The sequence below is a fragment of the Pteronotus mesoamericanus genome, unplaced genomic scaffold, assembly GCF_021234165.1.
Source record: "Pteronotus mesoamericanus isolate MK-2021 breed Mesoamerican mustached bat unplaced genomic scaffold, CSHL_Meso_final contig_173, whole genome shotgun sequence".
In the NCBI taxonomy this organism is placed as follows: Eukaryota; Metazoa; Chordata; class Mammalia; order Chiroptera; family Mormoopidae; genus Pteronotus; species Pteronotus mesoamericanus.
The window spans coordinates 4,486,675-4,491,481 of NW_026555072.1; the positions used below are offsets into that span (position 1 = coordinate 4,486,675).

Here is a 4,807-nt window from a genome sequence, read left to right on the forward strand (position 1 = left end):
TGTTTAATATCATGCTATTCAGTCTCCTAGATTGAATGTTTTTGAGTTTTTTCCTTGAGGTTGGATTTTAGTTTCAAGCCCTTGTGGTCTGAGAAAATGCTTGTTATGTTTTCAATTGTCCTGAATTTGTTGAGGCTTGTTTTGTGTCTTATCATGTGGTCTACCTTTGAAAATGTTCCGTGTGTATTTGAAAGCAATGTGCATTCTGCTTCTTTGGAATGAAAGGTTATATAAATGTCAGTTAAGTCTATTTGGTCTAATGCATCGTTCAGTTCCATAATATCCCTGTTGATGTTTTGTTTGGAAAATGTATCTTTTATTGAAAGGGCAGGGTTAAAATGCCCTACTATCAATGTTCTGCTGTCTGTATCTTTCTTGAAGTCCTCCAAGATTTTCCTTATATATTGGGGTGCTCCTATGTTGGGTGCACATAGGTGTACAATGTTTATGTCTTCTTGATGGAACCTTCCTTTGATTATTAAAAGTGTCCTTCTGGGTCTCTTTTTGTTTGCATTTGTTTTGAAATCTATTTTGTGTGATGTAAGTATTGCTACCCCTGGGTTTTTTTTCCTGTCCATTTGCTTGGAATATTTTTTTCCATCCCTTTACTTTCAGTCTATGTATGTTCTTTGTTCTGAGGTGGGTCTCTTGTAGGCATTGTATGTGGGGGTCATGTTTTCTTATCCATTCTGCTAACCTCTGTCATTTGATTGAAGCATTTAATACATTATATTAAAATATATTGGTAGGTACTTATTCATTATCTCTTTTTCTACCAATGTTTCTCTCTTCCTTCCTTTTCATCCTTTTCTTAAAGCAGTCCCTTTAGCATATCTTGTAGTGCTGGTTTGGTGGAGGTTTGCTGTTACATTTGTTGATTTATGAATTGTAAATCAATTCATCATTTACATGAATTGTATGGAGGTGTATTCTTTTAGCCTTCTTTTGTCTGGGAAACTCCTTATTTTGCCTTCCATTTTAATTGACAGACTTGCTGGGTAGAGCAGTCTTGGTTGTAGGTGTTTTCATGACTTGGAATATTTCTTGCTATTCCCTTCTGGCTTGTAGTGTCTCTGTTGAGAAGACAGCTGCTATCTGCATCAGGGCTCCCTTGTTTGTTACTACCATTTCCTCCCTTGCTACTTTTAGGATTCTCTTTTTGCCTTTGATATTTGCCATTTCAATTATGATGTGTTGTGGATTGGACCTCATTGGGTTCCTCTTGAATGGGACCCTCTGTGCTTCCTGGACTTGTGTGACTTTTTCTCTCCTCCAATTATGGAAGTTTCCATCATTACTTTTTCCAACGGGTTCTCTATCCCTTGTTCCTCCTCTTCTCCTTCTGATGTCCCTATTATACAGATATTAATGTTTCGTGTTGTACAGCATTTCCTTAAATTCCTTTTTGTCTTTTTGAATCTTTTTTTTCACTTTCTTGCTCTTTTTGTGAGCTTTTTCGTACTTTGTCTTCCAGCTTGCTGATTCAGCCCTCTGGTTCATCTATGTTGCTTTTGATTATTCTTACTCCGTTCTTCAATTCAGAAATTGTATTCTTCATTTCTTCTTGTGTCTTATTTATAGTTTCTATATCCTTTTTCTTGCTGATATAGTTTGCCATATACTCCTTCTAGTTTCCCTGTAGTTTTTCTTTAATGCTCTCTGAGCTCTTTGAGCTCATTGAGCTTCTTTAGAACCATTGTTTTATCCTTTCTGCCAGTGGATGCCTCTGAGTAAGCATCATTGAAGTCTCCTCTCCTTCGGTCATCATGTCTCATTCAGAGTCCCCCAAGGAGCCGCAGCAGCTATGGAAGCTCTTTGTCAGAGGTTTGAGCTTTTAAATAATAAATGAGAGTCCAAAGAGCCCTTTTGACTAATGGGGAATGCTCACAGACTGTGTGGTGATGAGAGATCCAAAAACCAATTGCTTCAGTGGCTTTGGGTTTGTCACATATGCCACTGTGGAGGAGGTGGATGCAACCATGAATGAAAGGCTACACAACATGGATGGAAGAGTTGTGGAACCAAAGAGGGCTGTCTTAAGAGAAGATTCTCAAAGACCGGGTGCCCATTTAACTGTGAAAAACATTTTTGTCAGTGGTATAAAGAAGACACTGAAGAATATCACCTAAGAGTTTATTTTGAACAGTATGGGAAAATTGATGTGATTGAAATCATGACTGATCGAGGCAGTGGCAAAAAGAGAGGCTTTGCTTTTATAACCTTTGATGACCATGACTCTATAGACAAGATTGTCATTCAGAAATACCATACTGTAAATGGCCAAAACTGTGAAGTAAGGAAAGCCCTATATGAGCAAGAGATGGCTAGTGCTTCATCTAGCCAAAGAGGTCGAAGTGGTTCTGGAAAATTTGGAGGTGGTCATGGGGGTGGGTTAGGTGGGAATGACAACTTTGGTCATGGAGGAAACTTCAGCAGTCGAGATAGCTTTGGTGGTAGCCATGGTGGTGGTGGATATGGTGGCAGTGGGGATGGCTATAGTGGATTTGGTAGTGATGGAAGCAATTTTGGAGGTGGCGGAAGCTACAGTGATTTTGGCAGTTACAACAATCAATCTTCAAATTTTGGACCCATGAAAGGAGGAAACTTTGGAGGCAGAAGCTCTGGCCCCTATGGTGGTGGAGGCCAATACTTTGGCAAAACATGACATCAAGGTGGTCATGGCAGTTACAGCAGAAGCAATAGAAAGAGCAGTGGCAATGTTTTATTTGCTGCCAGGAAACAAAGCTTAGCAGGAGAGGAGAACCAGAGAAGTGACAGGGAAGCTACAGGTTAGAACAGATTTGTGAACTCAGCCAAGCACAGTGGTGGCAGGGCCTAATTGCTACAAAGAAGTCATGTTTTAGACAATATTCATTTGAATGGGCAAAAAATTTGAGGACTGTATTTGTGACTAATTGTATAACAGGTTATTTTAGTATCTGTTCTGTAGAAAGTGTAAACCATTCCAACAACGTGTTTTTAATGTAGTTTTTCTCTTTTCTTATTTTTTTGCACCCATGCTGTTGATTGCTAAATGTAACAGTCTGATCATGATGCTGAATAAATGTGTCTTTTTTTAAAAAAAAATGTGCTGTGTAAAGTTAGTCTACTTTGAAGCCATCTTGGTAAACTACTCCAACAGTGTGAAGTTACAATTTCTTCAGGGTGATGCCAGATTCCATTTGAAATTTATTTACAATCTGCTTGGGCACCTAAGCCATTGTCTTGAGAAACTTTGGTGTAGTTGAATTGGTAAGTTACTATGTTGTGACCTGGAGTTCACCATTAAAAGGGTCACCCAAGCAGAGTCATGGAGTTTATTTGGTTATTAATGGCTCTTGGTACCTCCTATGCGATATATCTAAATTGAATTATGGTACCAGATAAAATTATAGATGGGAATGAAATTTCTGCATCATCCATTATCATGTGTAATCAATAAACGATTTAATATCCTCTTGATTAAAAAAAAACCTTTGTTCTGAACTCAATATCTGATAGTTTACTTGCCTCTATTTCACTTAGTTCTCTTTCTGGAGGTTCCTCCTTTCCCATTATCTTTTTTTTTTTTTGCCTCTGCTTCTTAAATCGATCTGAGTTGACTTCCTGAATTTGTGGTGTGAACATCTATGGTAGGAGGCTGCTGTTTTCTCTTTCTGGATCTGCCTCTGATGATATCAAATGTTGATCTTGTCTGACCTTAGGCAGTCTGTTCAAGACTTCCAAGAATCTAATACCTATGGCTGTCTCATTCAGTTGTTAATCTAGTTATTCTGTACTCAGCAGTCGGGCTTAGGCACCACAGGGTGGGGCAGAGTCCCTCCTGGGGTTATCGTGGCTACTAGTGCTGCTGCTGCTAAGGCGAGTGGTCTGCCTCAACAAGATGTGTGCTGCCAAATGGGTGATGACTCAGCACTGGGAGCCCACTGGCTATTCTCTCATTTCTCTCCTGAAAGCCTCCATCTCCAGTCTCATCTCAAGTGTGTCTAGACCACTCTTTGCCTACTTTTGCCAGGAATATACTATCTGTGGCTGCCACTCTGTACTCAACAGTCAGGCTTTAGCACCACTGGGCAAAGGCAGAGCCTCCAGGGGGCTGGAGCTATTGTGTCCTCTCACACTGCTGCCATGCAGGGGAGTGGTCTGCCTGAGCAAGATGGCTGCTGCTCTATGAAGGATGGCTCAGTACCAGGATCTCGCTTGCTATTCCCACTGTTCTCTCCACAAACCTCCTTCCTCAGTCTCTCCTCAGTCATCGCTAGCCCACTCTGCCCCCGCTTTTGCCAGAGACCATGGTAAGTGGCTGCAAATAAAAATCTATGCGTTGGTCCTTTAAACAGCTCTTTGTGTCTCCAGCTGCCTGTCTCTGGCAGAGAGGAATCCTGCTGCTTTTTGCAGCTGGCTGTTTTCTGTGTCCTTTTTGGGCTCTGGTGCCATAAGCTGCAGATTCCCTCTTATAGTTTAGACCCAACTCTTCTCAGGGGGATCCAACTGACCGTTTAAATATCCCTCTGGTCCTGCTGCCTTTGGGTGCCCAGCGTGCCTTCTTGAGTCTCTACTGCACTCCTTACCCATCAGGTTGTGCCCCAAAGCTGATTCCTCTGTGTGTTTGAGGTTACAAGGCTCCTCTCTCACTGTTTTCAGTTTTTTTCTGGGAGGTTTTTTCAGTTGGTCTTGGGAGGAGGTCAGTGCGACTTCCATTTATTCCTCTGCCATCTTCAATATCTAAAGAGAAAATCTTAAAAGCTGCCAAAGTAAAATGACACATTACTCCACAAATAAAGGAATATAGATAAAGATGACAATA

At 40.8% G+C, this 4,807-nt stretch overlaps 1 pseudogene; it reads left to right on the forward strand.

Annotated features, from left to right (window-relative positions):
- The first annotated feature begins 1,901 nt into the window (after window positions 1-1,901).
- On the forward strand, window positions 1,902-2,794 carry LOC129065048 (heterogeneous nuclear ribonucleoprotein A1-like 3; annotated as a pseudogene).
- The last annotated feature ends 2,013 nt before the right edge of the window (window positions 2,795-4,807 follow it).